The 10,119-nt window shown below is 37.3% G+C and overlaps 1 long non-coding RNA gene and 2 other non-coding genes across 3 annotated transcripts; 1 reads left to right on the top strand and 2 right to left on the bottom strand.

Moving 5' to 3' along the window:
• Positions 1 to 114: 114 nt before the first annotated feature.
• On the bottom strand, positions 115 to 3,886 carry LOC144036184 (uncharacterized). Its single transcript, XR_013288604.1, has 2 exons — positions 3,673 to 3,886; positions 115 to 3,232 (listed from the first exon to the last, which is right to left on the bottom strand). It is a non-coding gene; the product is annotated as an uncharacterized LOC144036184 (long non-coding RNA).
• A 5,475-nt stretch (positions 3,887 to 9,361) lies between these two features.
• trnav-uac (transfer RNA valine (anticodon UAC)) lies at positions 9,362 to 9,434 on the top strand. The gene has a single exon. It is a non-coding gene; the product is annotated as a tRNA-Val (tRNA).
• Positions 9,435 to 9,549: 115 nt separating this feature from the next.
• trnaa-cgc (transfer RNA alanine (anticodon CGC)) lies at positions 9,550 to 9,621 on the bottom strand. Its single transcript has one exon. It is a non-coding gene; the product is annotated as a tRNA-Ala (tRNA).
• Positions 9,622 to 10,119: the final 498 nt, after the last annotated feature.

Here is a 10,119-nt window from a genome sequence, read left to right as displayed (position 1 = left end):
ACTTTTGCGTGTTCAATAAACCAACTGGTGAGATGAGAAATGAACAGAGTTTCCTGCGCAGGATAATTCTTAAAGGAGATCTCCTGTTGCACCATTGAATCAAACTCCGACAAGTTCTGATCAACAATGCACACCCTCCTCTCGAAGGGCCAGCCTTTTATTACAATTCAGTCTCCAAGCAGAATATCTCTCCCTTCATGAATGAGCAAATGTGTTATACAGTTGAAGGACATGTCAAACAATAGAACTCTTAGTGCAGTTGCAGCTGTGTTCGTCTCTAGCCAAAATATGTATATTTTCAAGGCACTTTTCATATTCTTCTTCATAACAAAATCTCACTTTATCATTTGACCCAAAAGCACCAATGACCGTGACTAATGGAAAAGCAAAACAAGTTCTGTTCAAGACCACAATGTACGTGTACAAAATAAAACAAGAAATTCTGGACCAATCAGTGTATAGCAAAATCAAGGGCGAATATATGTTTTCGTACAAAGTGATGAGAAGGAACTTTTCTAGACTAAATAATATGGTCCCAGCTTTAACCCAGAACATACGAGGTCAACATCATGTGCCCTGCTCAGGACACAAGACACTTTGACAAACTTAAAATGAAGAATTAAATGTTCATGATCAGTAACAATAATCGATATATGAAAATAGGTATTAAAATGTTATAATATCCTTCAGTCCCCCTTTTGGGCTTACGTAAACACTAAGCCCAATAACTAAATATTTAAACATTTTACACAAAGATTCCAGCGGGATCTACATCGGATGTTGCAGCAGGCCGGGCTGAGGAAGTAACAGACTCCATCATCATGTAAGAAGACTTATTTCGTACGTCCTGTTTTTCAATTGCGGCAGAAATAATTTTCTCGCAAAGGGAACGAATACAGGGTATACAACAACATCCGCATATTGTTATTAGAGCCGTAAATACAGCAATTGATATCAAAATTGTGGAAATTAAGGTTTTGTAGCGGCCAAATACAGTCATCCAATTATCCCATAGCGAAGTGTCTATACCCGAGTGTTCATTCATCTTTCTATTAAGTGTCCGGAGTCCCTTAATTGCCATAGTTAAAGTACCATCCGGTGCGGTATTATTAGGAATGAAGGTACAACATTGATCTGCGAACATTGAGCAAACTCCCCCTTTTTCTGCCAATAGCATATCAAGTGCAATTCGATTCTGAAAAGCCATCAAAGATGTGGCAGCCAATTGGCCATGTACAGCTTCAAATCCAGATTGAGTCCAATTTCCTAGTCTTTGTACATTGTAATGCACATAATTAATTCTGTCTACATTTTTGTTAATGGTGCACCACCAACAAATTAGGGATTCAAATCCTGAAGTTATTTGATTAGTCAATTTGTATTCATTTGGCACACCTCTTGGCACTCCAATCGCATCAATGTAGGTGGGGACATTTTCCTGTTGCCAAGAAGATCGTTTAATTCTATGGAAAGGAGGAGAAGATTGTGGTTCCCAAGTGTCAATCATTTGTAAAAGGTTATCAACCGAGGTGGGAAAAAGTTGTACTGGCAGAAGAAGGGTGATGAGAGCACAATATCCTTTGCCATCCCAAGGCAATTTGTCAAATATCTGATTATGCCCACACCACCACCAAATGTCAGCCCTTGATTGCGGCTTGAATTTTTGACCCACATTTATTATTGTAGTGCAGTGTGAAATGTGATCTAGATCTCCCAATTGTTCTCCGGTACCTGTCATTTTAATACATGAAAAATTACCATCTGCAATTTCCTTTGAAAATATTGGTTTAGTTGTCTGCAAATTCACTAGTGGATATATCTTATCCCATTGAGAGCATTTGGCATTTGGGGCAGTTTTATTCATAATTTCCATTATACATTGTTCCTCGATTTTAGCCGGGATTACTCTCAATAAAGGTCGTGGTCCCACACATACTACACACTCCTTACCAGAGGCATGTGCTGCCTCGTGTGCTAGCAATAGCCAATTGTTGCTGCTTTTGGACACTCCTGTAGTAACCCTAAACCATTCAATTACACCATCAATCGGTACACTTACAGCTTTTACCCCATTCTCCATTGAGTATTTAGTCATTTTTGGTTGGTCTAGCTTACTCATAGTCTTATTTACACAGATTAGAATAGGAAAACGTGGGTCAACGCCGTGGGACCATGCCCATAACAGTAATCCAAAACAGGAGGTGTTGTATAGAGTTACATTAGCTGGTCGTATATTCCCGTCGGGAATGGAAAAGGTTAATTCTAGTTGACCTCCCATTTTACGCAGTGTTGTCCTTTTAGAAAAGAAAACAGCCTCCTTGCTTTTTCCCGGTGGCCAATATTGTCCACTTTGGGTGGTTATAAAAGTACCCCAATCTAGTTGCGCAACATTTCCTGTCAAATACCACCAATATTTCACCCATATTCCTCCCCTTGTTTCTTCCCATCCTCTAAATCCCTTTAATGACGTAATGGGAATTTTGACAGAGGTGTTTGTGTTTGGGGCAACTGTCACCGTGACTGAGTCATCATACGTTTTGGATATAACCCAGGGAATGTGTGGAGAGTTCATGTCTCGCTTAGCCCGAATTTTTGTGGTTGCGTTTACAGATGTGGTTAGGGGATCCCAAAAACACAAAATTGGCATAACAGTCAGTATAAGAAAGAGTGTCGTGATGCAGACGCAATTGAAGACGCATTGTCTCTTCGAAGTAGCCATCTTGTGATTTTTTCTTTTTTTTTTTTTTAAACAGTCGTCACTTTCTTTATTTTCTTGTGTGGATGGTGCACTCAGGTTCCTTGAGCAGCATCAGCAGAAGGTTGAACAGAGCCTTTTTGTGAAGAGGGTCCTTCTGCCTCTCTCCAACTGCCAGGGGTGCAAAATCGGTCACCGGGATTTTATCTTCCCAAGTTGTGACGCATTCTTTGTGGAATGCCCTGGAAAAAGGGACACATTCCTCCTGTTTCCATTCGAAAGACGTCCTCAGCGAAACTCAATCTTCATGTAGTAATTCCTCAGCTCGTTAGCTGACACTGGAAGCAGTTGAATGGCCTCTCGGCTGGCACGTCTGGTCACTGGAGCAGCTGGCTGGTCTCTCTGTTGATTCCCGGTGGTGGCTGGCTCCTGAAGGTGGGGGTTGAGTAGAAGGCGGACCTCCGGCTGGTCTAATAGGCAAGATGTGGAACCAGGTGCCCCGTGGACTGGACTAGATTGACCTTTTCATCACCTTATCTGGGTGCAAAATATTTTCATTTAGTCACTAATAAACATTTATTCGCATCCCTTCTTTTTGAAAGAGCATTTTGGTAGTGTTATATAGTTAGGAGTTAGTAAATGTTAGTAAAGTTCTGTAGGCCTCTCCTGTGGGAAAAAATTCTGTTTGTTGTGACATTTAATTAGGATCCAGCCTTTGGCTGACTTTAATGACCTGAGCACATTCTTAAATGCAAAAAATGAAAATCTTTAGCCAGTTCAAATCTGACGAGGCCAATTTTGTTTACAGAATGTAATAATTATTGGAATGTTTTATAATATTTATTGTTATAGATATAGCATGGATGTGCTTCCAGCCATTAAATAAATGCAACTTTCGTCAACAAATAAAATCAAAAAATAACATCTAACCCCAGGGCCCCAAGGGAAAAATAGAAATAGAAATGGAACATATTCACCTTATTTTCGCCGTCCCTGCCAAAACTTACTCCTTCTCCATGGTCAAGGAAATCCCCAATTGTCCTCCTGTAAAATTCATTCTCACGGACTATCTATAATTATCGCATTAAGACTAACTTTTAATTTTAAATTTATTTATTTAACATGGACTGTTTGTGTCCTTCGCGACGATATACCCAGACTAACCAATAATTCCCCCATCTGAAAAAAAAAAAAAAAAAAAAAAAAAAAAAAAAAATCGCTTTAGAGACTCTTTCAGACTAATATATAAAGTTTTGCAGTAAATAAATTTTGCTTGCTTTTTGTTTAGAAAGAGGGGAAAATTTTACATTTAACCAGCAAATTCGACAATGCGTCCCAAGCAACTATTTAAATTTCAAAAGAGAATTCGGGAAAACACTAGAAGACCAAACTTAAAAAAGTAAAATATAATAATTAAGATTGAAATAAATTGTATCTTATCTGTATTCATATTAGCTGTTTCAATTTCTGAAACCAGACGAAATTTACCTGTATTATCTTTTGTACTATAAAAATATTGTAGCTTATGCCAATGAATTTTACAAAGAATCTCAGTTTTCAGCCAATTCATCAATTATTATTAATACATAAAGTTGCCCTTAGTTTTAATGTTACCATTAAGCTTGCTAGTCCCCCTTTTTGATGTTTGTCCAAAAAGCTGACTGTTTCAAAATAGACAGAGATAAACAAATCAGATCAAATCAAAATAGACATCAAACGTTTTTAAAATGTAATAAATCTGTGTGTATATAGTGTTGTCAATCAGTTCATTATATTTACGAAATGTTTTACTGTAGATGTTATCACCTTATATCTGTCAAAAATAGAGTGCAGTGTAAACAGTCAGTATCACATCATATGGCCTGGTATCACTAATTCAAGGAAAGCATTGTTTGTGGGGTTGAGTCACCATCGTAGTGGACAGTTCTGGACGCAGGAATGCTTTAAGGACGCTTGTGCAGAGCATATGGAGCAGTTTTTCATAGGACAGTTCGTGCGGAGCATTGTGTGCATTGGGCAGTGGAGCAGTTTTTCTTTTATCACATTTGTATATGATGGCACAGTCATTGTGGCAACAGGTGGCGCCAGGAACCTCCCCTCTCCATCAGGTATTGGCAGGATGTTTTGTGATGATGGCTGCATCACGCCCCTCTGATGGTGGTGGCAGTTGCAGTTTCTTTGTGGGTGGGGGTTTTTAAAGAGGTCTGTGTCCCGCCAGTTGACTTTGTTCCGAAATAATGACCCTTGACCAATAATCCTCACTCGACTGAAAACATTAAAATCTGCCCCAACAGTATTTAGGTTATAACATGTCAGTAAATATTAAAACCAAAAACTTCCTTTATTAAAAAAATTAAATAAAAATAAAAATAATAAAAAATAATAATTAAAACAATGAAAGTTTACAATTTTAAATAATTGCTAATTATATGTCAATATTTGTTATGGTTTACAATATTTAATTTAATATGTTTTGCATACCTTCATAAATAATACTTAGGATAAAATAGGACAGATATACTCTAACAATTTACAAATATAGTTAATTAATAAGTGTGTAGTTTTCAATTAATGTTTTCTCAATGGAGGCCGCAGCCCGTAAAGTCAGCCTTTGGTCAAACGTCAAAGCAGGAATGATTTTTAATTACATAGCACCTCAAATTATGTCAAAAATGTGTTTCTTCCAGATAGCTTCCCCAGTCTGTTTGTAATGAGACTTCAAATGTCGAATTCAAAGGTTAAATATATTCAGGAGAGATTAAAATTATTTTCTATTTATAAACATGGGAGAAAAAAAATAAATTAAAAAAAACTCCTTTTAAATTATAATTAACACATTACTTCATCCCCAGGACCGGAACATGGCACTTTGGTGCGACCCCAATTGTCCTTAATGGGTGTGTCTCCTGATTCTGAAAAGATATTTAAAATTTATTAAACAATGTTCTCGCGCACAAACAAAATCATAAGGGAAAAAACAATCATCTATATAAGAATTATTCCACATTAATTGCCATCCAAGTTATTTGTTTTTAGTTATTATTATTATTATTATTAAAATAAGAGTAGAGACTAAACTATTTAATCTAAAACAATCACACAATTAACATTACCTTTTATAAAAACATTTTATTTGACCTCATTACAAAGATTGATGGCTGTTGGCATTTTTTAACCCGAGAAAGGGAATGAGTCATAGCAACTACAATCAGTCAAAGCCACCCATGCTCTACAAGCATAAGACATGCATCTAAATTTTATAATATCTTAAAACTATACCTCTCTATGTTATTTGTGTATTAATATTCGTTCGTTTTATAGCAAACATAATTTTTAAATATGACGTATTTGCACTCTTGAAGCCAGTTTAAGTATTCAACATTAGTGCTTAAGAAATTTATGTAAGGGGCTTATAAAATCAGTTACGGCAACAATTTATATAATGTCGTTCAATTATTTAACGCAGACAATTGCGGGTTTTAGCGTTAGAAGTTTTATTAGTAATTTTACCGTCTAATTAATTTATCCCGTTTAGCGCTTATTAAACGGCTTAATTTGTTTTATTACATAAATTTGTATTATACAGTTATTTTATTTGCAAAGCAACATTTCAGTATTCATCATTTTTTCAATACACTTTTCTTAAAGATACGTCCGGGACTCTCCTCTATATAAAATTACATACACTCATAACATTATTAACGGGCGGTCGCCGTGTACGCACATTCAAAGTTAAATTGCCGTCATTAAAACCATCGAACAAATGCCATATCTTATTAGAATAAACTAACCTTTTTCACAATATAATCAAGTCCCGTCGTTCAATATTAATTACATTTTAAGTCATTATTTAAACGGTATGATTAATCCGGAAGCTTTAATTCCGACTAGCGGAAGTCATATCAGGTCAAATCATTTAGTCTTATATCATTATTTAGTTATATAAATGGTTATAACTTCACAAAAATACCTAAAGCTAGTATTCTAGCATTATTCATTATTTTGTCAACAAGCTTTCGATCATTTCTGGCTTTTCTTCCACTCGAAGAAATTACAGATGTGTGTTGCACCAGCTCATCTAGTTCGTGACGTTTTTTCACACATGCAAGTTCAACGTTCTTCATCAAAGAGATTAGACACACTGCAGATTGTAATGACGGAAAATAACCTTTTCTACAGCCGTCTTGCATCCAGTCGCAAAGTTCTTTTTTTGTTTCTCGTTTAGCCTTTGTAGGTACTATCCCTATAGCCACAGCGCATGCGTTCCCAATTTGTTTATCCAGCGTCATCCCATCTAAACTCAACGGAATCCCATTCGGGTCAAACCACTGTGTTTTGAGTTCAAATAGAGTGTCCATGTTTCGTCTTAATTATTAACTCAGGTATTTTATAGCTTATTGATTTGTATTATATTATATTATATTGTAAATTATCATAGTTCAGTTGTATTAATATTTAAATGAAGTGACGTCTCACTTATAACAGAATTAATCAACTGTTCTCGTCGCGGTCCCTTTAAGATTTTACCGTAACGTTAGAGTTTCTTCACTGATCAGACGGCATACACACAACGGACAGACAAGACATGTCGTTTTGTACGACATATCAACACATAAATATCCGGATGTCAACTGCGCTACCCCAGCTTCAACAGTTTCTTTGTCTTTGAATTTTAATCACGAATATTCAATAGACCTATTGGCTTGATCTAAAGCGTCGTATCAAATATGCTTTAGTCAGCCCGACTTACACGAGTTGAGTCAATACATCTTATCTCTTATATCTTGTCTAAAAATGTCAATATCCAATTATTCATAGACCTATCGATTAATCTTAAAACGGCGTATTAAGTCCGTTTTATGTCAATCTGACTTCCATAAGTTGAGTCTTTTGTCCCTAGAAAATGAAGCAGTCGATCCTCCCGCAGCTTTAATCGGCAACACTTATTCAAGGATCTTCGTTATCTAATTACCCAAGAATCTATTACTCATAAAAACAAAGTGTTTGTCTCTCCCGCGCATCAGGCAGGGATCAAGACAAAGATGCTTTTTGAGCCGACTTCTCTCAACTTAAATATGTATGGACGTAAAACCAATGCCCATACATCTACCGCTTGGTTACAACAATAATGTTTCCCCAGCTGATTTACTCTCAACTTCAACAACTTACTTATATCTTAACCTCATATACGCAGACTTCAAATCAATTATCTACGTATCTATCGTCTGTAAAAACCAAATTGTAAAGACAAAATGTTTCCCAGACTGACTTACGAGCGATCGCTATTCAATTCAATGTGCACCACAAATATGTATACTTCAAATACCGTAGGAAATTCCACAATCATTGACTCCATACAACCAAACAACTTAAACTTCTACCTCTGCTCACACAAATCTCACCCTTGATTTAGTTATCTTACAAGAACGCATGGCGGCCGGAGCGCTCCTAGACAGAAAGAATTCCTCAAACGTGGATAAGATCTCCACTTACCTCAATTAATATGGCGCCAGGAATTCAAACCGTCCGCGAACGCAACAACCGTCAAACGCCTTGCCGTCGGAGGTCACCAACTGAAAGGTGTAGTTATTAATCCATACTTTTGCGTGTTCAATAAACCAACTGGTGAGATGAGAAATGAACAGAGTTTCCTGCGCAGGATAATTCTTAAAGGAGATCTCCTGTTGCACCATTGAATCAAACTCCGACAAGTTCTGATCAACAATGCACACCCTCCTCTCGAAGGGCCAGCCTTTTATTACAATTCAGTCTCCAAGCAGAATATCTCTCCCTTCATGAATGAGCAAATGTGTTATACAGTTGAAGGACATGTCAAACAATAGAACTCTTAGTGCAGTTGCAGCTGTGTTCGTCTCTAGCCAAAATATGTATATTTTCAAGGCACTTTTCATATTCTTCTTCATAACAAAATCTCACTTTATCATTTGACCCAAAAGCACCAATGACCGTGACTAATGGAAAAGCAAAACAAGTTCTGTTCAAGACCACAATGTACGTGTACAAAATAAAACAAGAAATTCTGGACCAATCAGTGTATAGCAAAATCAAGGGCGAATATATGTTTTCGTACAAAGTGATGAGAAGGAACTTTTCTAGACTAAATAATATGGTCCCAGCTTTAACCCAGAACATACGAGGTCAACATCATGTGCCCTGCTCAGGACACAAGACACTTTGACAAACTTAAAATGAAGAATTAAATGTTCATGATCAGTAACAATAATCGATATATGAAAATAGGTATTAAAATGTTATAATATCCTTCAATATATATATATATATATATATATATATATATATAAAGTTTGTCTAGCTCTGTTTCAGATCTACTACGCTGTGATTGGTCAACTGCTGGTCACATAACATACGGGCGCCATGTTGTTACTCTTGCTGCTGCGATTACGTCATATATTGCAATAGGTGTTTCCAGAGCCCTGGGTGTTTCTAGTTTTCATATTACAATTGTTCCGTGTTGCTCAGCATGGCGTTGTTCACAACAACCAGGCAGTGGCGTTATGTTCCATTGGTTCCCTAGAGACCCACAAAGGAGGAAATTGTGAGAAGTGAAAGTAAGGTAAAAGGGCGTTGGTAGTGCTCATTTTAGTATCCTGGATATATAGACATACTCCACGGATTGCGACAACGGGTTCCATAGTGTAGCGGTTATCACGTCTGCTTTACACGCAGAAGGTCCTGGGTTCGAGCCCCAGTGGAACCACGTTTTTTTTTTTTTAATGCAGTGTCGCTTTTCTTATGCAGATTGTATTTTAATGTAATGGCCCGGGCATCGGTCGTCGTGTCTTCTATCATCTAAAATTGCCTCGGCACCAAAATGGAGATGCCGGGGATTGAACCCGGGACCTCATACATGCGAAGCATGCGCTCTACCACTGAGCTACATCCCCACACGCGCATGTTCAGGTAAAGTATGGATAGATAAACAAGTCACGCAAGACCAATACAAGGCGGTTACATTGTTTTGTTTTTATTACCTTTAGCTTCGATGACGCTAACTTTTTGTTTGCAACGCTTTGGGTTACATTCTGTTGTTTTTTGTTGCAGCATTTTTTCTTTTCAAAGCGCCTAGTTAGCCGTGACCATCTTGAATCTTACATCGAAATGTTGCGCTAAAGATTTCATTTTTTAACGAAGATAATAATGCCTCCTTTAACCAAACTGATGGACTGGAACTTTACCAGCTAAGTGATGGATGGGACAAAAGTGTGCCAGCTATACCGTGCGTCATCCGGTGATTTATGACGGCGAAATTCCCCAAACTAGCAACCACTTGCTAGCTCGCTGGTCAAATGAGATGTGTCGCACAGTGATGACGTATTAGAAAAATAAACGGAATGACGCCGAGTTGGATGCGCCTGCTGCCACGGACTTAATCAATTAATGAA

Source organism: Vanacampus margaritifer, chromosome 16 (assembly GCF_051991255.1).
Source record: "Vanacampus margaritifer isolate UIUO_Vmar chromosome 16, RoL_Vmar_1.0, whole genome shotgun sequence".
In the NCBI taxonomy this organism is placed as follows: domain Eukaryota; kingdom Metazoa; phylum Chordata; class Actinopteri; order Syngnathiformes; family Syngnathidae; genus Vanacampus; species Vanacampus margaritifer.
Note: the sequence above shows the minus strand (reverse complement) of the source record. Positions and strands in the feature narration are given on the sequence as shown.